Source organism: Lathamus discolor, chromosome 4 (genome assembly GCF_037157495.1).
Source record: "Lathamus discolor isolate bLatDis1 chromosome 4, bLatDis1.hap1, whole genome shotgun sequence".
Classification (NCBI taxonomy): domain Eukaryota; kingdom Metazoa; phylum Chordata; class Aves; order Psittaciformes; family Psittacidae; genus Lathamus; species Lathamus discolor.
This window is the reverse complement of record NC_088887.1, coordinates 77,294,780-77,318,949: the sequence shown is the minus strand read 5'-3', so window position 1 is coordinate 77,318,949 and position 24,170 is coordinate 77,294,780.

Below are 24,170 nucleotides of genomic sequence, written 5' to 3'. Positions count from 1 at the left end.
TGAGTCAATTTTTTTAGTTCCCTCTTCAATCGTACTGTGACTGTACCTACCTAACTGGTATTATTCTCTGCTTTGCTATCAAAATAAGCAACTTACATTGCTTACCCAGAAAGTAAGAAACTGAGGTATGAATTTCTTACCCATAGAGGAAGAAGCAGCAATGAAGACCATCCTCTGTTATCTGACAGTCAAAATTATTAGTTTCTTTCAGGCTTTCCTTCTCAGTTTGAATCTGGATCTCCTCTGTGAACATTATCCCGAAGGGAAGATTGACATTAATGGTAAGAAAAGACCATGCTCTGATCCAGGCACCTCTATTGCTTTGTGCCTTAAAACATTACCCTGGCAAGGCTGATGAGAATGTTCACAAGAAGAGGAAATGCAAAGCATACTGGACAGCAGCACCTCACTTTAAAATGAAACTTTTTTTTTTTTTTTGCGTTCATTATATGCTATCTATTGAAAAAAAAAAATAAAAATAAACGAGTACCAGGAAAAACCTATAATGTTTCTGACTGTTTTACTTCTAGTATTCTAGAGCCAGGACGCATAGAAGAAACAAAAAAGAAATAGTACAGGTTGTTTATCATAGTAAAATAAAATTTTAATAAAATGGTAATGGTCTCCCTAGTTGCTGACATAGGACAAATGAGTCTTCCAAGTTCTGGTACTCAAATCTGCACCCACCACCCCCCAGAATATGAACACCACCACACTCGTCCCTCCACATCTCTCCTGTAGCTAGTTCAGACATGGTCTTCTCTGTAGTTGACTTTTACACTCCTAGTCTTTCCCGACCTCTCTGGTAGCTAGCTCCTAGACCTCTTATCCTACTAGCAAGCTACTTTCTGACTGCTCTGTCATGATGTTTGCTGATGAACTGCTCACACGTACATGCATACACACAGGACTCAAACACAGCAGTTGCTGGCACCCAGACTTACAGGCCATTGTGACCCATGGCCTCTCCTCCAGTTGTTGGCACTGAGACTTTCACAGTATGTGACCAGGATATAAAGCCTCATCACACAGGAATGTAACTGGAAGTAGGCATAATGAGAGGACAGTACAGACTGCAGGGGAACAAAGCTACACCACTGTTCCCAGAGCAAAAAATGTTTTAAAATTTTGATTTCTCCTAGGACAGGACACCTGAAAATCTTAAATAGTAATTCCCCAATCATACATGCCCCAGTAGAAAAAATATTTTTAATAGCAATCTTTCTAATAGAGTGATAAACACTCAAGCTCTTTGCCAGGCTACAGCATGCCATATCGATGTGACTAAGGAACAGACTATCAAAGGTTGATACCAGTCTGTCTGAAGTCTTGAATGAAATGAAAAAAAGCTTTCATCAAATTTGATGTATTTTGCTTCAGTATTTAATTAAAAGAGTTATCTTTTACAGCTGAAACTAAGTTATATTATTAGAGGAATTTAACATGACACTGATACAGGGTTTTAAAGCTTTTTTTAAACTGACAAACAAAAGGATAAAGCAACTTTTCTTCAGACCAAGTGACTTGTCAGGATTTTATTATATTTGGATATTTTTTTAACACGTGGTTCTCCCAAAACTTTTTCCAGAATACCTGAACGATCTGTTGTTAATTCTGCTATTGAAATATCGCTGTTCTAAGATTGACATGGATATTTTCTTTTTTTGCATCAAATATATTAACAAAATGTCACTAACGATAATAAATATCATCAGGAGCAACACAAAACAAGCACTGAGGTGTATCAGTGAGGTACTGTTCCTTGAAATTGTATTTTATTCTCTCATTCACAAATCAACCATGCTTTATAATGAAGTTCGAATGAGGTATTTAAAAATTCCATTTTAAAAAGTTTATGATCTTAAAAGTTTCAGCAAAAAAAATTCAAATTACTTTCTTTCTTCTTCAGGTCTTTAGCCAGAGAATACATTACAAAATAGTTTGTCTGAATTACTAAACAGGAGATGCAAAACGGAAGAAGAAAAGGAGAAGGGAAGGGACCCCAAGTGAGTCTGCAGAAAATTATACATATTCAATAAACCAAAAATATAGTAGCTTGAAACTAATGAACTAATATTTAAAAAATAAAAACAGAGCAAAAATTCTACCTCTTGCAAGAGTCCAATCAGCAAACAGTCAATTTTATCAACTATGCCTATTAACCCATTAAAACTCGGTTTTACTGATTAAAAATAGGTCAGCAATCTTGACAAGTGATTTTATGAGTGATTTCTTTCTCTTCATTTTCAGTAAAAGAATTTCAACTTCAATTAAAACATTTTCTTTTCAGCAGCAGAAAAAATATGCTTTATCTTTTCTCACCTGAGAAAAACAAAAAAAAAAGAATCAAAACTTCTAAACTGTATCTTCTTATGGCTATGTCTTACAGTTGTGACTTATGTTTCAGCCCCTGGAAGATTATTCAGGTGTATATGGCATCATAAAAGCCATCCTTTGACTAGTACAGCTGTGGTTTTCACTTTCCTTTTGTAAGCATACATAAAAAAATAAATCCAATAAAATAAGTCACTTTTACCAATCTCAAGCAAAAACTATAGCTGTCTTACCCTCAAAAGAATTTCATGCCAACTTACTTTAAGCAGTAATATTAGAAGGATATATAATACATGTGGTGAAATCTAAGAATGAGCAACTGTAATCTAAAGTCTTCTTGCAGAAACATGTTATTACTGAGCTCTGACAAGAAACCTGAAGCTGTTAAAAAAAAAAAAAAAATCTATTCTGTTAATGTCTTTATTTAAGCATTATTCTGAAAAAATAAATTAGGAGTGTTTCAAAAGCCAAGTGTAGTTGTCACAATAATTTTATTAATCAAATAACTCTGAATCCGGTGTTCTTTCCACTAACCATGTGTGAACAAAGGTTTCTAAGGTAGCTGTTACCTCCTTTTTAACTGTCTCTCTACTTTAGCAATTGCCTGGAGTAACATCCCTGTTATTCTAAAATCAGGAAATTATCACTAAGGGCATTTCTAAAACTGTATTATTCTCAGATTTCACCTAGGTTGGTTTAGGTCCCTTTTACTGCTTGTGAGAGATATGTTTTTTTTATTTAGTACAGTCTACAATTTCAACATTTTCTCCCTGAGAACAAACATTGGTCTCTAAATTCTTGGGGAATAAACACATTAATAATGATTAAGCATGAATGAATAAGAAAATAAGAAGCTCATTTCACTATCAAACAATAGAACAATTGCTATCTGTAATTGCTGTTTCAGATTATGTCTGGAACTTGTCACATAATTTCTTTAAGGCTGCCTTAAATCACTTTCTTCTTTAATGTTTCAGAGAAGTTGGATCTCTTTGGTATTAATGCTATCCAGGGAAATGCCCACATTTGTTTCGGTAGCTTTATTAGTTCTGTGCTTATTATTACTTCATTAACTAAGAAGACAGATTAAAAAAATAATCTTAAATTTAAATCCTCTCAAAATTTCCCACCTTCCTTCCATACCTTTTTCTGAATAATGTCATAATCTAAGTAAAAAAATCTGAATTCAAACTAAATAACATGAGAGATTTAACAGGTTAACAGTTTGGTATTAAAGTCTAAGTGCTATTTAAATTTCAAGAGGTTCTTCGACACATTAAAGGAAAATACAGTCACATACATGGAAAGCTAAGCAATACTTTTACTCTCATGCTGCTTAAAAAAAAAAAAAAAGGAGTAAAATCTTGGTCCAGATGAAAGCATTTTACCAAACAAGAATGACATTGTCTTTTACCTTAGGTAAAAAGCTGAAAGATAAGCCAGTTTTCCCATCAGTGATGATCATGCAGCAGAATTCATAAATCTACTTACAGGATTCTCATTATAAATGAATCTGTGCTATGGCAGTAAACGTTAAAACTTTTAGATGTTGTTTTTAAGGAAGGCCAGGATTAAAAACATAGCAATTGTGCTTGAATTAAAAGTGATAATAGATCAAACATAACTGACAGCTATACAACAGGTTTTATTGCCAGGTCGTGGTAATCATGTAGTTAATTTTCATAGTTTCCTGTCTGACAGAGCTGGAAAACGAATGTGTAATCTACTTAGCCTAAGGTTGGCATAGATGGCCTGTGTCCAATACTCTGATTTGTGTGCATGCTTATTCTTTACTGAGAAACAGGTTAAACCCCCTGTATTTAAAAGGAAAGTAGTTGTTATACTTTCTTCCTAAATTCAATTTTGTACATGGATAATATTTACGAAAAAGATGTGATTTTTCTTTCAGGGTTATGTCACAATAGTATTTTTTGTTGCTGTTGTTGTTTTTTTTTTATGTTATTATTTTTTTAGACATTCAAATAAAACTGAGAAGTATTTCTTAATAGTGACAAACTGAGATCAGATGCCAGGAACTCTTTTACTACATGCCTCTCCTCAGCTTCTACCTTTATCTCTCTCCTTTATCTTTAAAAGAAATGTCTTTAGGAGTAGCCTTTTCTAATAAGTAGACACATTTCAAAAGATCTGTGCTTTCTACTACTCCTTAACAGGGTTTTCTCGCTCCTGCTTAACACTTGTTCCAAGACAGAAGTGTAAGTAACTCCCTGTTACTTCAGATTTTATTACTGCAGGAGACAGAGAGAGAGAGAGATACAGAGAGCTCCATCTCTCTAATCCCCTAAACCATCTATTGCTTTTCCAGTCCTCTCAGGAAATGTGTATTGCCCAAACCAGAAAATAGACAGTATTAAGATCTATGGTTCCAACTTCCTTAGCGCTATGCTTGCACAGTGCAATGGACAATGTAACAAACACCCCATCTCAAACCCAAAAGCCTCTGTTTAGGAATTTCTTTTCTTACAATATATCAATTCCCATGATATCTAATAACGTTCTTCTCTACGCTGGAAATGGATATCTTAACTGTCCATTTCGGGTTTTTTATGCTTCGTCTCTGACTAAGATTTTATTGATTGATTGATTTCTCATCGATCACAGTCCTTTCTAGATTAAAATATAAATTTAAATACTAATTATGCATACAAATACTGTTTTAAATACAAATTAAGGCTCCAGCAATCATAAAATATGAGGCTAAGGAATTTTAAATATTACCAGTGAACTGAGCCAGGTTGTTATCCTTGTTATCCTTTGTACAGTTAAGAGGGGGAGGGGAGAATTTCACAATAAATTTACCATCCCCACATTTCTACTGCTACCAATTTCTGCTTGGTCAGTGTTTTCTTTCTCTGGGAAAAAAAAATAAAATAAATAAAAATCATACTTTTTCTTTCTGATAATATGTTTGGCAAAGGCTATGTCTGACTTGATTGGTTTTCAGTTAATTTTAGTGCAAGTAGGAGAGAACGTGTTTGCTATTGATGTGAAAAAGGGACTGATCTTGTACCAACCAAATTGGATTTAGTGGTGGGACCAGACCTGGAGAGATGTTGAGAAGATTCCATTTGTAGGTATTTATGCCACCTGACTATGAAATGAAAAACATTAGCCACTTGTAGAAAAAAAAGAAATTTACGAAGTATCAGTCCAGTTCCCCAGTGTTCATGGGGGAAAAGTAAAAAAAAAAAAATCATGCACCACTCTATGTGCTTTTTTCAGTCAGAACTTTCCTCTTCCTCCGTTTTTCAGAATCCACATCTATTAGGAGTAATATGGTTTTTATATATATGATCTGTGGGGTTTGCTAGCATATGTAAAGAATCTTCTTTTTTCTGTGACTTAAGGGCAGACTTGTTATCTAAGATATCTGAGCTGTTCCAACTTTGGTGTGATAGAATTAGAATCCTTGATTACATTCTTTTTTAGCTATTGTGGTACAGAGACATTTTGATAAATGATGATAGCAAGGGTCCTAAGTACATTACACATTAACACAGAATTGAAATATTATAATAAAGGGAAAAGCAGACAGCTTGATCACATCAAACTCAATCATGTATCTCAGTATTCATCTCTCATAACTCAGTGATAGAGTCACACCACAAAAATAGACACTTTAATGTTCTATCATCACACAGCCTCTACGTTTCATTTATAATTAATCTTAATAGATACTAATCTAAGATTTACTACTGTAGAAATAAGGAAAATAAGAGCAGAAAAAATAAAATACAGCATTTGTGTACTGAATATGAGATACACCTGGCTTAAAAATAAAAATATGTGGGTTTTTTTGGTTTTTTTTGGGGTTGGGTTTTTTTTTGGGGGGAGGGTGGGGGGAGTAGATGGTGGTGTGTATCTTAAGGAATAAATATTTCTTTCCTCAATAAAAGGTACCAAAAGGAGTCAAAAGTCAAAGGGGGCATGGTGCTAGTAGTTGTAAAAATTATGGCAGGTGAAAGATCTTTCTTAAGCACAGACAAAATACATGCTCTCAAAACCTAGAGTGTGGCATGTCACTGCAAGATTAAGGTAATGAAAATCAAGCAAAAGTCCTAAAAGGATTAGTTCTGAAATTAACGGGTTAAAACTTAAACAGGAGAAGTTTAGATTGGATATAAGGAGGAAATTCTTTCCTGTTAGGGTGGTGAGACACTGGAATCAGTTGCCCAGGAAGGTTGTGAGTGCTCCATCCCTGGCAGTGTTCAAGGCCAGGTTGGATGAAGCCTTGTGTGGGATGGCTTAGTGTGAGGTGTCCCTGCCCATGTCAGGGGGGTTGGAACTAGATGATCTTGAGGTCCTTTCCAACCCTAACTATTCTATGATTCTATGGTTCTATGAATCATAGGATCAGCAGCCAGTTTAATGAGTTTACTGCTACTTTTCTCTGAAGCAATAGCAGCATCCAGTGGCCAGTTAGGCTCAGCCTAGCTGTGCTGTTTGTGGACTACTGATGTACAATAATCTTTCTATCTATTCTCAGCTTTTCTCCTATGACAGAAGGAGGGGACAGGATTTAATGAGGCAGTATCAGCACCTTGCAGGCTTGGTATGTCTCTGCATAAATTCTGTACAGATGTTTAGCTTTTGCTTTCCTCTGTGGTATATAATAATGAAGGAGGTGGAAGAAGTCATTCAGGACAGCTTTATGACATTCAGGTTTGCTTCATTAAGCGTTTGTTTATTGATACAAGCACAAGCGAGCAGTAGGATTCAGAACACTGTTTGGTATACATAACCTCTGTGGCCATCAGGCTGAATAAGTATACTAAAGTGTTGTATAAGAAGCAGTCTTAATCTATTAGAGAGCAGTCAGATGAACTAGAAATGCTATTTAGGAGTTATCAATACTGACTGCAGATAGAATTGCAATAGTCTGCACAGAACTTAAATTATTTGGGGCCCTACTGTGTTTAGTGTTTTATGTCTACTTCCAGTATGCGAGAAAGTTCTTGCTTCTACACACTTATAAAACCCCACAGAAATGTCATAATCTGCACACAAAAATATGAATGTCAACTATGTACAAGACACAGTATGGGAATAAAGAACTTAATGTGAGTCCCATAATGTTGTATTAAGAAGATTCCTCCAGGCAAATAGAAGTAGCTTAAAAAACATGTGATTGCTTTTCTTTGCCTTAGCAGTGTCTTATTTTCAGAATTTTTTGTTTTTCATGCCATTTTTTGTTTTTCATCTAAATTCATACATATAGCATATGTGAGCATATAGCATAGCGAGGCTGCATACCTCATCAGAAAAATGTAGCTCTCCACTGTATATTTTTCGAGATGTCTTGGAAAAATTGTTTCCACATGTCAATGACACGGACTTTGTGGACCGTGTTTGATTTATTAGAATAAGCACTATGGCAATGACAGTGTACGTATTTTATACTTACAAAAACAGCATTCTTCCACATACAGAAGGATATGTTAAGTATGAATTTTAATGTAAGAGAGATGCAATATGAAATAAAAACTGTGTGATCATTTAGTGACAATATTTTGCATGTGTTCTTGTCTATTTAGGGAAGGGCCATGAGAGCTGAGAGGCCCTTACACTCTTCATAGGCATGTATGAGATGTAACAATTTTCATAGTGGTGACTGTAGGTAAATCACTTCAGTCCTTTCAAGTGTAAGTAGGTATTATGACATCAGTTGTGTGCATGATACCCAGCAGAGATGAGCCAAGACTTAACATAAAAAGCATTATGAAATCTTACCTCTCAGAATAATAGTATGCATAGGTAAATATACACATACAAACATACCATGTTGACAGTGATATTTCATCATTGTCATTTCCAGTGGTACCTATTGGCTCCTTTCTCCCTTTAAGAACTTTCTTTCCATCCTTATTTATATTTCCTTCCCACTGTGTGAACAACTTGTTAAAAATAGTCCATACCAGTCTCTAAAGAGTTAAGCAGGTTTTCGGAGACTATGAGTAAGCAGTGCACTGCTGTGTGCAATTAAGATTTATAGAGAGTAGAATTAATGGGCAAGCAGGAAAGGGCGATGGGAGGCTGTTTCGGAAAAGAGCTAAATGGAGGAAAGAAAGAGATTCATGCTAAGGGTACTTGTTTCAAATTGGCTGAATTAGTTATGGAAAAGTTGAGTTTAAAATGTTCTTTGTTCTTTAAAAGCATCCTTTAAATATTAAACTATTAAAAACCTTGTATTCTTTCATTCCCTTCATTTTCATGCACTCAATTTGATAGCAAGTTTGAGAGTTTTATAGCTATTTTCACTTCTTAAAATACTTTGTGGTGACTGGTTTGTTGCATTGAGACACAATGGATATGTAGTCTCTACAAGACACAGGGCAGTCTGACCACAAAAGGCAGCATTAAGTCTGAATGATCCAAACAGCAAAGACCAAGTGGTAAATTTATGGATAAATCACAACATACTAATGGAGAGATTAGTTATAAGGTTTTATTCAATTATTATGACTCTGTGTGGTAATTAGTAATTGAAATGTTTGTGATTTTTTCTCTTCAGTTTTAGCTTGCTTCAGCTTTGCTATTCTAAGATAATTAATACTCTCTTTGCCTTGGAAAATTTTCCATGCTAAGTGCATATTATGTTTCTTACATCTCACCAGTGCCGGTGGAAAGAAGAGAGGGAAATGAGCTAGTGAAATCTGTATAAGAACTTAGATGTGAAGAAAACAACTTGAAGAATGTTTTAATTATGTCCACATCGCAAACCAATTTTCAGAAATTTGATATTTATTTTAAAACATGAGTGCTCTTACTGATGCTTCTCTAGGATAGAATTCTTGTTTAGAAATGCATAATTTTCAACTTAAATGTATTAATGGCCAGCATATATCCTTTCTTTCTAAGATGCAATTCCTCTTAATTTAAAAAGCCTTTCCTTAACTAAAAAAAGGCTTTCCAGACACGTAAAGAGAGTCTGTAAGTTCTCTCGGACAGCACTTTCTTCAGTTATACTTATTAACACTGTTTTGTGTTCTGAACACATCAGTAGATCTTTAGCATCTGTTCAAATCCATGTTTTCTGAAAACTGGTGATTAAAAGCTGTATTTCTTTCTGAGTTGCATTCTTCATAGTAACTGATCTTCACAAATTATACTGTTGACTACTACACTGCTATAAAAATATATATTTTCTGAATAAGGAATTAATTACTTTGGTGTGATTTTCAGCCAAATGGTTTTCTACTTTGGAAGAGAGCTTTGTATTATTTATTATGTATTTATTTTGAATTCATATCTTTTTTGATTTTTTTATATTTTATTTCAATTGCTCCAATTGCCAAGACTATTTGTTCTCCTTACAAGACAGCCTGGTTATCCTATGCAGCAGTGGTCCTCTCCAACCTTTGTGATCAGGAGACGACTGCTTTTTACTAAATCTTCTTAATACTAAAATTTTAATACTAAATTAATAGAAATATCTGTCACATTGAATCAACCTACAAATACCTGAGAAACTTGTAAGCTTCCTTTGGTTCAGAGTTCCTCATTTTGGTTGCCATGGTTTGCCTGTCTTGAAGCAAATGAGGTTAAATCTGCTGCATTTAATTTGCCTGGAAAATCTGCTAATCTGGCAGAGAAAATTTTACATACGACTTAGTTTCAGCCACCTTTGGTACACTCCATATTATTACACATAGATTTATATATATATATATTTAATTTAAACATTATCTCATAAATGTTCATTTCTTCTATGACATTAAAGACACTTGTCTTCAAAATTATTTTGAGCTCTCTCATGCCATGCTACAGAGAGAATTCTGATACAAGCAGGATGTTGACAGCCCATGTACCAGAAGAACTAGAGTTAAAAATAGAGGAAGAGGTAGAAATACATCGAAAGTATTTTTTCAGACACCTCAAGGCTAAGTGTTGCAAAATCTTTACCTAATTGCCTTGTAATTATTCAATTTCTTTCTCCAAAATGGAGTTACTTAGCATTTAAAATCTCAGCACTTCTTTTCTTTCCATTCTGTCTCAGGAAATATTTTTACCATCCAGGTAACCTTTAGCTTTTTATTCATAAACAGCAAACAAACAAAAAAATGGCTTGGTAGTTTCCTCAGCTCATTACCAGAAAGTAGTGTTAACAAATATACTTATGCAGTGAAAACTGACTCTACATATGCCTTTTTTCTTTTCTGTCATTGTTGTTGGTTTCAATTTGTTTTTTTGGAGTTATGTTTGGGTGGGTTGGTTTGTTTGTTTGGGGGGGGTGGGGTGTGTCTGGTTTCTAGGGAGTTTTGTTGAGGCCTCTTTTGATGTTTGGGGTTTGGGGGTTTTTTGAGAGAAAGACCATAGTCTTAAGTCGTTACTTAAAGAAAATCCTAAAATTCAACTTTAGTAATTTTCTTTCTTCATTCATGAGTTTATTCTTTTTTTTGTTTAAGATAAGCTATCTCAGAAATGTTTTCTTAAAAGAAGTCATTTTATCCCCAATACCTCTTTATTTAAATTAAAGTGGCTTTGATTTGTTTCTGCTCAGTACTGCATAGAGTGTTTCTTCTAGTGCAAAGTGTATTAGGAAGTCTACTAAATCAGAATGTTAATGTTTTATACCAAATATGCCATCAATTCTCTCTTTAAGTGACTGCATGTTGTACAAGATGTGATTCAGGCACAGTTATTTTACCTCCTTAAGATCATCCCAAGCTCATTTTTTTATGGACAACTACTCAGAGAGCTCAGACTAAAGATGCTGTACCATAAATCTGCAATCTGTGGATGCAGAAGACTTTATATTTAATTATAAATATTGTCTTATGAATAACTACTCTGTCACGGGTGATCTCATTACATATTTTAGAAACAACACCAATGCTTTAAATGGGAAAAACAAGATTAATATTAAAAATAAAAATCTAAGGCAATTTTATCTATCTTTTAATGAAATTAGTAATTAGAATTAAGGAGATGAGGCAGTAGTTAGCTACCCACAGATCCAGGAACTTTGCAGACATCTGAAGAGTACAGACTTCATATGTAGACAAAAATGTCAGAATCATAGAATGGTCTGGATTGGAAGGTGGGGCCTCATGAGAGCAGAGTAGAGGGGTAGATTTGCCTTCCTCAACCTGCTGGTCACACTCCTTTTAATGCAGACCAGCATATGGTTGGCTTTCTGGGCTGTAAGTGCACACTGGCAGCTCATGTTGAACTTCTAATCAACAAACACCCCCAAGTTCTTCTCCTCAGATCTGCTCTCAATCCATTTTCTCTCAGCCTGTATTTATGCTTGGGATTGCCACAACCCCAAGGCTGGTGCATGACCCTGCACTTGGCCTTGCTGAGCTTCATGAAGTTTACACTGGCCTACTTTTTGAGCATGTCAAGGTCCCTGGGGATGACATCTCTTGCCTCCAGTGTGTTGACTGCACCATGCAGCTTGGTGTTGGCAGCAGACTTGCTGAGGGTGCACTCTCAATCTCACGAGACAAACACTAGTATTTACCATTTATTATAAAAAAAAAAAAAAAGAGATAAAAAACCCCAACAAATCGTGTTCAGATTTTTTCACCTAATTTAGTATTTCTTTATATGAATGTGTATCAGAAATTCATTGTCTACATTTACCTGTTTGTGCAGATAAGGTCAGGATTTTTCTTATGGTAGTCTCATAAAGCCAGCAGATCTTGTGTATTTATTTAATGTTTCCCTTTAGTCATAGGTCTTCTCTTCAATGATTGTGAATATTAGCTTTAGCACTAAAGTCTGAGATTAAGCGTTTAAAAGCTGCAACTCTTCTAGACACTCTGCAGTTACTCTGCACTGCAAAAGATGCTGAAATCTTCAGCAGAGCTGCAGAGGAAAAACCACTTGCAGTATCAGCAGGAACACAAAATTTCTGCTCATGGGAGTAGTCTGTATTTCCTCCTTGACCAACCAGAAACGGCACAGACCTTACATATCTTACATGAGTTGGTGAAAAATTCAAGAGTTAACATTTTGGGGTTTTTTAAAGTCATCAAAGGTATGTGATAAAAACCTCTTGATAGTAGTAATTTGTTCCCCTGTGAAATGGTTAAATCACAAATGAAGCATTATTTCTGTGTCATATTGTGTCTTATGTTTTACCAAACCTTTCAGACCAGTTAAAGTGAGAAAACTCTTTTGTGCCAATATCTCTGCATTTGGTTATTAGCTATGGCAAATCACCTGTTCTGCAGAGATGTATCATGACAGGGTAGTTCTGCAGTTGCAGAATGGAGCGCTCTTAGAGGAAAGGCTGGAAATCTCTAGATGCTTAATTTTTTTCCATAATTGTTTACATAAATAAATTCTAGAATGAGTAAAGGCTACATAATCTTACTCAAAACATCCATTTAGGGGGGCTTAAGTCACTGAAGCTCTGTTTTCTTCTAGTGAGCAGCATTTTGGTATTTAAGCAAGCTACACTAATCTGCTTTAATTCTTTTTTCTGTTGAAATACTGTATTTTTAATGGTCATTAATTAAAATTAGTTCAATCTAATAGTAAGTATGAACAAAACTGTGATGAAAAATCTACATCTTCTCCATTGAGCAACAGAATAAACCTAATAAAAATTCCCATGTTACCTTCTAACACTACAATTGCAAGAAGTATAACACTAAAAGGAATAAAAACAACCCCAACAACAACAAACAAAACCACAATGAAACAAAATCAGCAAACACAAAATGTGTACTCACAGAATATTTGATATGAGAAGTGGCCTCTTAAGATCAGCTTGTCCAACCCCCGCAGCTCAAAGGGCACCAACGACCATATCCAGTCAGCTTCTGATATATTTCCAGTGATGGAAGTTCCACATCCTCTATGGCAAAGGTGCACCACCGCTTGACCACCCTCACAACAAAAAAATATTTTTTTTCAACACTGAAACAAAATTGATTATATTTTAGTTTGTGCCCTTTGCCTCCTGTCTTTCACTGGGTACCAATGAGAAGGCCGGCTCTGTTTCTTAACTTCCCCTCATGAGGTATTTACGTACTCTGTTAAGTTCCCCCAAGTCATCGCTTCCCCAGCTGGAACTATTTCAGATCTCTTAGCTTTTTCTCATATATCAAAATCTCCAGTACATTACAACAGCCAACAACTTTGTATCTTTCAACAAAACAAAAGAAAACCAAACAAAAAACCAAAAGAAAACAAAAAAAAAAAAAAACAAGCAAAAACTATTTACTTTTCAGATGCTTACCAACTTTTTCCATTGGTAGAATTACTAGTGCTGCAAAGAGTCCTAAGTATATCTGTCAGGAACAAATTAGTACTAAAAGTAAAAATATTAATAACACATTTATTCTACCACAAGCTTATTGCATACTTAGATGAATATATATATATGTAAAAATAAGTATACAGACGATTAAAATGTAAGCATATTTTAAAATTCCTCTGATATTATTTATTAGCAAAATGCACAGCTATTGCTCACTATAGAGTGGAATCTTGCACAAATTATGATTTCATTAAAAGGAAATTTTTACCATACTGACATCATATGAAATATGGATTGACTCGGAATTTTTGTTTGAAATTGCAAAATTGTATTTTGCTAAATAATAAATCAAAGGGCAAAATGTTCCAAACTATCAGTACCACATAGTAACAAATGACAAACTACTGATCCAACATGGCTGATATAAACCAAGACAGCTCAGAAGTTTTTTATTTTTGACATAAAAACAGTGTCAGTTACATTGCAAAATAATATTTTTGAAGTGCACAGTAAAATATATTTCATTACATATTTATTCACATCAAATTTAGTTTAGAAGTTTCCAAAATATTTCTAAAGCTGCCTTTGCAATGAATCTGCTGCTAAATTAAGGAAAATTTTCTACAACTGGAATTTTTTTCTCCACTTACCATGTTATTTGTTTCACTCTCTTAGATGCCTTCTCCATTTTGATAAAATATGTACATTATATAAACTATCTTCCCTGCTTTCCAACAGACAATAGAAATTGCCCCAGTTTAATCACTGCAAAATCATGTTTATTAAACCATTACAATTATTTTCTATAATTTCTCATATCTCTTTGTCTCCTTCCCAGAATCATATCTGCTGCACTCTTGAGCAACACTGGAAGCACCAGATTGCCTCCCACATAAGCAGGTTCTCATTTCATCAAAACTGACCCTTAGTCTAGCCACGACAACCTTCTCGCCAAATCAAAATTCCTGTGCAATTAATCTTGTTTCTTTTCTTCCCCCCGCCCCCCCGCCCCGGGACATCTTGTGACTAACATTTCCTTTTCTTCTGTATTTTCTCAGTGATTCCCTGACTGCTTTCTTTTATGTTTCTTCTTCATTCTTACCAGTACCCCCAACATATTTTCTTTTCCACTTCTTCAGCACTATCATGTGGCACATACTTCACTGCCTCCAGGGAGGCAGCAGCAGAGACCCAGACCCAGCAGATCATCTGCCCACGGTTGAGACATCAGTGGCTGCACATTTCTAAAGGTGTTTTCCTAAAAAAGGATTGTGTCATCTCTGGCATAAGCATACAATGACTTGTCAGCGAAGCTATTTATGAATGTACCAAATACAGGCATTATTTATGGACTACTTTATACTTATTCCATATATCTGTGCATAGCAGTATTATCTCTCTTTTGTTTGTACGTTTGCCAAGCCCTCAAACAGTAGGACATACAGGTGTGAACATTTCACTAAAGAACTGAGTAAATCGGTCAACATGACCTACTCCTCCTCACCATTCTTCTGTCACATTGTAGTACCCAGTACACCAGTGTAAGCCTGAACTTAGGCTTTGGTCTACAGTCATTAACACTTGCTTAATAGTTTTTTCTGATTCTTCTTTTCCTCCAGTAAAGTATTCTCTTTGCTCTGTTTATTAACAGTAAAAATTCAGTTTCAAAATGTCAGAGACTGCTCAGAACACTTTAGTTCCCATTCTGTAAGCAGGTGTTTCAAAAGGAGGTCATAATTTTTGGCAGAAAGATTGACTGTTTTGTCCTCACCTACAAAGTTCTGTTCTCTTCCTTCTGTACTCACATTCATCTATTACTACATTCTTACCTTAAAATAGTCTAGCCTGTTCTAGTATTTTCTTTTTCTTCACTAATGCTTTCATGGGCTTTGAAATCTGCTATCTTGAATCTAAACAACTCAGCCAGTGTGGAGAAAAATACATATGTTTACAAAAATAAAGACTTTTCTAACTGACTTTTTACTACACATGCACGAAAAAAAGCCTTCAAAAGACCCCAAACCAGCTTGTATTTCTGTACACATATGTACATATGCACATCTGTCTGTATGACTTCATTGCAGCTTTCTTTCTTCTTTCCTAATACTAAATCCACAGCAATCATTCTAATTGAACTTCATTTTCATTTGGCTTATGAGATTATAGATCATTTTTTCAATTTTAAGAAAACTTGGATATTAAGCTACAGTGTCTATTATTTTTGTCTCTAACTATAAAAGAAGCAAGCATACCCATAAAACAGTAATGATTCATTTCTATCCACTGCTTCAGTTATTACAGATACTAAGACATTCTGATGAGAATCTCAGTAGTTTGCAGTTATGTATTTCTGAAAAAATATTCATTTACATTGTTGTAAAACAAAATCTGAATTCAAGTGGGGGGAATGTACAATTTTATTAGACATTTTCATAAATTGACTGGAAGTACTAAAAAGCTTTTTTTGATGTTCATATACGACGTTACACTGCAAGGAACATAGCTAAATTCAGTGCTGCATATATGCAGAAGAATATTCGATATCTATAGCACTGCATTTGATTCTGATAGAAAATACTGCTAACACAAAAGTGGTATTGTAGAGAAAGGAAAGGAAGTTCACTAATAGCAGAAATTATGAAGAAACCACTGTAAAATAATGAAAACGAAATATACAGACATTACTTGGCTGAACTACAGAGAACTTCACGAGCAGATGTCACTTTTGGTTCAGCTATCCAAATTTCTTTTAAAATGCAGAATGAAAAATGCTTTTAATTCTTTTTTTTTTTTTTTTTTTTCAATGAAACATATAACATGGAATACCATTTCATTGACAGGCAATGATCTACTTGAGGTAAAATGCAATATAGCTTGTAACTGCATATTCCAGTGTGGATGTTCTTTTACTGCTCTCCTCCAAATAGCAAAGTATGCAACACTGATTTTTACATCATCAGTCTCTCACATGCACATTCTTGTGCTATGTGCTTTTCTATTTACAGAATATCTTTTCTATTTACAGAAATCTATCTTTTCTATTTACAGAAGAAAAAAAGAAAATAGTTAATCTTGAAAAAACCAAGACAGTTTCCCATTATCCAATGGTATGGTAGTTACGTTGTTACACAGGTTCTGTCAATATTGCAGGTATAATTGCATTGATCGAAACTTCTGTATACTAGCTGCTTACAGGAATATTTCCTTCAGATGTCCACAACACCTTTTGTAACAAACTTTTGAGATCTCTTGACTTGCCCAAACAGGTGCTAATTCAGTCCTGCAGCAAGACAAGACTGCTAGATTTTTATTTTACTCCCACTTTTCAGTATTAAAGAATGAAATAGTCCCTTTCCTTGCCTTTGTGCTTTGCAGTTCATAAGTGAGAATTATTTATGAAAAGTTTTTATTGAAAGGTTTTGAGATCAGTTCAGTACAAAGTTTTTAAAAATTCTATCACAGGAAAAAGAACACTGGGGATTTTCATTAAGTTAGATGAATATGGTATTGGGCTGCTTGTTTAAAATTGCTTCAGAGCAGCAATATTAATAGATGAATATTACTATGAACATAGTAAAATGACATAAGTAGCATCCTTGAATTATGGAAGCTTTGCAACACTGAAAAATAAAAAAACTTAGGTGCATGTAATTTTTCATATTGTCATTTTCAGTGGGAATCAGCTCTAACTTTAAATTTAACACTAAGACTAGTTTTATGTAAAAGGCTGACTTCTGAATCTGATAAATTTATTTACGGATGCTTTTATTACAAAACAAGGAAACACCCACTGATAATAATTGATCCATCTAGTATTGCTTGTCATAAGATGGTATTAATTTCTTATTCAATGTATTTGTCTCCAGAAATTACAAGAATTCTGAATTACTAACTCGGACTTTGAGCTCCAGTTTGAAGGTGCTTTACTTAAGGCAGATGAAACATACATCTTTTTAGTAGGAAAAACAGGTAAGCAATGAAGATGCTTAGTACTTGTGAAAATCAGTCACTCGCTTATTTACAGATGGAGAGCTACTACTGAGCTTCTGTTTTTGCAAATGCTCCAGTGTCAATTATTTAGGCCAAGATTTAGGTCAAATATTTTCATGCCTGAATTTTACGCTTGCACTCCTCATTGTAGTACAGCCTTAACGATTTTCATGCTACAGCCACTCAGGAAAGAAACATCTCCTACTTCTTGGGTATAGTACCCTAGCTAGCTGTCAGTGGATGTTACATGAGAATTAAGAAGCCTGCATACGAAATGTTTTCAATTCGCCCAGTAGTCACGTTTATTTTATGTAATTTATAGGCATTCAAGGTGAGATTCTTATGTAATCTGAGGTTATTAATCACTGTGCCCTCTGTACCTAACACACAGAAGTTTCTCTGACCTATTTTAGGATTATTCCTGCATTCTGATTTACATGTGAGGATTTCATCAAATTAATTATAACTTGGAGATAAAAACAGTGATCAGCTAAGGTAATACCCTTAGTATAATTTATTTAATATCCAAATGCTCAGGATCTCAGAGGGAGGTCCTATTTTAAAAAGTTTGTAGGAAATAAAAGAAACTCTTTGAGACACATCTTTAGTGTGTTGGGGTTTTTTTTCTCTAGGGTATCTTGTTTGTTGTATGGTTGATTATAATACTTGCAAAGCAAGACTGCCATTCAGAAATTTTTGGAAAGAAGCAAAGCTTGTAAAAACATTCTATGAAATTAAGATGCTATACTCATGAGTTAAGAAATACATCCCTTGACTGTCTGGTAGGCCTGAACAACTGACACACTAGAGGCGTTATTAGACAAAACAGCAAGCACATCCTGAAAATTCCTGGTTTTGTAATGCATAGAAATAAAGAGTTCAGAGTTCAGTACAACATGGGGATAACATGAGCTCAGTGCGGCTCGTCACCAGGCAGGGCACTGCTGTGGTGTCACAGGGATAAGGACAAGGGCTTTGGACTGACATGAAATGGGGTCCTGGGCCATGGGCAAGGTGATGGGAGTCCCAGTAAGGCCTGCAGAGACCTGACAAAAAGCTCTAGGTAATTAAAGCTGAGAAACACTCTCTGGAATTGCCTAATTATTTCTGCTCTTCAGAATCAAGACCTACCTGGACTGTATTGCTAATCTAGGCATCTCCAGTAGAAGTTTATACAGTTAGATGTGAATAATTCAGACATCCACTGTCAAATGGTACTGCTGAAACCAACAGCCCAACCAAGAAAAGAGGAGTTAGTATGACCTTTTGAAAGTCTCAATGACAACATTAAGTTAAAGACTAGTGGGGAAACAAAAGGAATTGAGAAATGGAATAAGGAAGGGAGGGAAAAAAGGGAAAGTAAGAAAAGGAAAAAGCAAGCACAAAGGCAATGTTTTATTGACTCTACATTAATACATGCTTTGATATGAGATGATTTGGGGAATCATCACACTAACAAATTGAGCCTGCACTTTCTTTTCTAAACTCCAGGGAATTGCTTTGAGTTGTAATGAACCCAAACCAGGTGCCACCTATAGACCCCTGTGATTCAGTGTGCTGCTTTGAATCCACTCAAAAGTTTACATTAGCCATTCAAAGCACAGATACTTAAAGGATTGTACTTGAACAAATACCTCTCTGTTTATTTTAAAGACTCATCTGTGTGAGTAGCTGCCTTTGGTGTCTTATCTCTGAGCCCGGGTTTGAACAATCACAAGAGCAACAAGTCCTCCGCTTTTTTGAGAATTCTTTGTAGAATCTTATCAGTCTTTAGCCACAGAATGAAGATGAGCAAAAATTTATCAATAATTAACTGCAGAACTACCTATGAAAGGGCATGCATTCATTGCTGCTATATCACTGCTTCTGAATCAGACTTCCTTAATTACTTTTCTTAATGATATACTCTGGTACATTTCTGGTACTTAATGATATACTCTGGTACATTTCTTAATGATATACTCTCATGAATGCCAGAAGTTTGATTTATTTTATATAAAGCATATATGCCACAGAATAAAGCAATTGTTCCTGCTAAGTTACTACTCTTTGTTGCTAAATAATTTCAGTCTTAAAAACAAATACCCACTGAAGATTAACCAAATATGTAGTGAACAGTTGACATCTTACTTGTGAACCTTGAATTTTAGCCTTTTAAACAGTTCATTTTTAAACAGCTGATGTATTAGACAAGCCTCACTATCTCCTTAATTCCAGCTCCACAAGTCAGCCTTTTCATGTAAAACATTTATTATTAAAACAAAAAAACAACCAAACAAACAAAATAGAAAGCTGACAGGAGAGGAAATAGTATGAGGCTACAGCAACAGAGGGATTTTTTTTGCTTGTTTGCTTTCCAAAGTATCTAGACTCCATCTGTGTGTATCTTTTCTGTGGAAACAAATAATTTGACAGATTTCCTTCACGTTTTGAGATATTTAAGATATAAACTATTAAACTATGTATTTTTATTACTGAACTACATATAAACTAAATTATCATCAAACTATAAGTTATTAGGAGCAGTTGAAAAATAATGGTGCATTTTTAGCATTAATAAGGTAAAAACCAACCAAACAAAACCACACACACACACGCAAAAAAAAAAAAACAAAACAACAAAAATCCTCATACCAAAAAAAACCCAAAACAAAGCACAAAACCAAATAAATGTTAATATAGCTTTGGTAGAAAAAAGAAAGAACCAAATAATTTTTACTTATCAATCTATTGTTTGATTGTGTCTTCTTGTTTAAATTTATTTCTGTTAGAACTCTTTGGGTTTGGTTTTTTGTTTGTGGGTTTTTCTTTTTTAATCTTTGACTACTGTGAAGTTATTAACCTTTCGTTTTGAATATGACAGTAATGAAAACCCTGTTCCTAAACTCCATGTAAGAGATTAGGCATCTCAATAGGAATTAAAGACTTTCATAAACTCAATGGGAATAACGCCTCCAGTCTGTCTGTGTCACGGCTTGAGAAGTAGAGTGGAGACTGCTGCACAGCTGACGTTCTGGGCAGGGACTGCATAAACTGTGTGGATAAGGAATTTTAACAGCATGCAAAATGAAACAGGCCAAAAGGGCAATTTTCAACATTGTTTTATAGAGTTTGGTCTGAATTTCTGACAAGAGACAAATGCTGTAGCAACAGCTGCTACTGCTCCCTTTCACTCCCTTTGCAGCAATTGCACAACCTCTCACAGCTTCCCTGCATCTTGACATTGTACTCACTGTACATCAGCTGCAGAGGAGGCACAGCATGTTTTCAATTTCAGCTGTCAAAAAAAAAAAAAAAAAAAGGCATAAGGGAAGGGGAACAGTGCTGGGGAAAAAAAAAAAAAAACAACAAACCATTTCAATTTTGTTTGTGTTTCTTCAGTCACTTTTTGTAGCTATGACGACAGTGGGACTAGTCATGTTATGCACCCAAATCATCCAGCTTAAATGACAAGCTTCATGGGTGAATCTTTCTCATATTTTTCTCAATTAATTTTATGTAGTATATTTTGATACTTAGTATGTTGGCAGATATGGCTGCCTTCAGCAAGGAATGCAGCTAAGTCAATTTCACTGCCACAAACAATGCTACTGTATGCAGTATCTCTCTTGACGCAGACAGGATACTTACTTTCCTTTTGAGGATTTTACATTCTTTGTATATTCAGTCTGAAGTAGCCTTGGGGATAAGAACCAAAATCTGTTCTTAAATCTGTAGTCTCACCTCTGTGCCTGGTAAAATCTTGGAGCACATTCTCCTGGACAACATGCTAAGGCACATGAAGAACAACAAGGTGCTTGGTGACAGCCAGCATGGCTTCACTAGGGGGAAATCCTGCCTGACCAATTTGGTGGCCTTCTATGATGGGGCTACAGAATTGATGGATAAGGGTAAAGCAGTTGACGTCATCTACCTGGACTTGTGCAAAGCGTTTGACACTGTCCCATGCAACATCCTTCTCTCTAAATTGGAGAGACATCAATTTGATGGATGGACCACTCGGTGGATAAAGAACTGGCTGGATGGCCACACACAAAGAGTTGTGGTCAACGGCTCGATGTCAAGCTGGAGACCGGTAACGAGTGTTGTCCCTCAGGGATCGGTGTTGGGACCAGTCTTGTTTAACGTCTTCGTCGCTGACATGGACAGTGGGATTGAGTGTGCCCTCAGCAAGTTTGCCAATGACACCAAGCTGTGTGGTCCGGTTGATATGCTGGAGGGACGGGATGCCATCCAGAGGGACCTTGACACGCTTGTGAGGTGGGCTGATGCCAACCGCATGAAATTCAACCACGACAAGTGCAGGGTCCTATACCTGGGTCGGAGCAATCCCAGGCACAGCTACAGACTGGGCAAAGAAGAGATTCAGAGTGGCCCTGCAGAGAAGGACTTGGGGGTGCTGGTCGATGAGAAAATGAACATGAGCCGGCTTCAGTGTGCGCTCGCAGCCCAGAAAGCCAACCGTATCCTGGGCTGCATGAAAAGGAGTGTGACCAGCATGTCCAAGGAGGTGATCCTGCCCCTCTACTCTGCTCTCGTGAGACCTCACCTGGAGTATTGTGTGCAGTTCTGGTGTCCTCAACATAAAAAGGGCATGGAACTGCTGGAACAAGTCCAGAGGAGGGCCACGAGGATGATCAGGGGACTGGAGCACCTCCCATATGAAGACAGGCTGAGGAAGTTGGGGCTTTTCAGCCTGGAGAAGAGAAGGCTGCGTGGGGACCTAATAGCAGCCTTCCAGTATCTGAAGGGGGCCTATAGGGATGCTGGGGAAGGACTCTTTGTCAGGGACTGTAGTGACAGGACAAGGGTTAACGGGTTAAAACTTAAACAGGGGAAGTTTAGATTGGATATAAGGAGGAAATTCTTTCCTGTTAGGGTGGTGAGACACTGGAATCGGTTGCCCAGGGAGGTTGTGAGTGCTCCATCCCTGGCAGTGTTCAAGGCCAGGTTGGATGAAGCCTTGTGTTGGATGGTTTAGTGAGAGGTGTCCCTGTCCATGGCAGGGGGGTTGGAACTAGATGATCTTGAGGTCCTTTCCAACCCTAACCATTCTATGATTCTATGATTCTATGACACTGCCAAATGCACTCCTATTTGTCACTGAATTTTAAATCAAACCGAAATATAATAGATGTTACCAGATTGTGTTTTAGTTTTTATATGATTAGGTTAAATAGGGGATTTAATATTTGCCTATGTGCAAATATTTAATTGGTAACTTTTACAATGTGGAGTGCTAGCACTCCCAAATCATCATTATACAGATCTACCACTTGTTTCTCCTTTTTTTCCTGCCTCACTATTGGCCTTTAAATTACATTCAGAGGCTCAATGAAATCATCAATGAAACGTAAGTGAAAGTTCTGTTTCATAGTCTTCTCTTCAGCTTGGCAGAGGAAATAATTCTGCACATAACACAGAATTTCTAGGTAATAATCTGGCAATTTGGAATAGATTTTTATTATAATTTCATCACAAGAAGGAAAATGTGTAATGTATTAATTTTATTTTAAATAAACAATTACAAAAAATTGTGATCTTTTTATCATTTACCATCTCAAGTTCCTTAACACTGATTGGAGTTTCTTAAATATTGCAAAATTTTGAAAAAAGAAGCAGCAATACCTATCTTCATCTTCCTTTAACATTTTTATACTAGTTGCTTATCATATTGCTCATGATAGTGACCATTAATGTCATATTCCTAGTGTTGAAGGAGCTCATTCATGAGATCGAATGCAAGAGAATTGGAATAGATGTGAAATATCTCCAGGGTAATGTAATCCTGAGGTTTTTGTGACTGAGCTGTGATTCTCCTCTGGAAAATTCCTTGCCTCAGTATTTAGAAGGCTACTAAATACTGTTATATAGAGGCTAATTACAATTATGTTATTTGGTAGATTTTTCCCAGAAGGAAATAAATTGGCATATTTATACTCTTACAAAGTCTGATTTTCTTGTATGGTCCAAGGGAACACCTTAATCAAATTAATAGTTTCATGCAAGCAATGTGCTGTGCTATTTTTTAAAAGGTAAAATCACCTATTTTTAATGTCAGACATTGAAAATTTCATTAATTCTATGCTATCCCAAGTGGAAATAGCAATACTCCATCTGAGACCTCAGCCTTGAGGGGCTTGGTGTTCCAGTGGTACCTTTTGCTCATATATTTGAGTATTTATGTCTCACCAAGTTAGCATAGAGTTCCATCTGCTGATGTGGTAATACCTGGCAACACAGACCTTGCAAAACAGGTGGAGCAGTAGAATATATGACTGACCAAAGACGCAACTGATTCACATAGCTTTGTTTCTACTATGCATAATTTTCAGTATCGTGGAAAAGTGGGAGTGATACAGCAAGGTACATTCACTCTAATTGTTTCAAATAGGCATTTCAGAGATCACAGCTACTACTGTTGAAAAGTTTGGTGGTGGTGGTTGAGCGACAGTACGACATGGAGGTGACAACTTTGGTTACAAGCTTGCATGTATGTGGTCAGGATGCACTTAGGTCACTACGTGCAACATTTTTTCTTCTCTTTGTCACTGTATAGGTGGCAAAATATCAAGTAATTTGCTTGGTTTCCTTTCTAAGTAATCCCTGC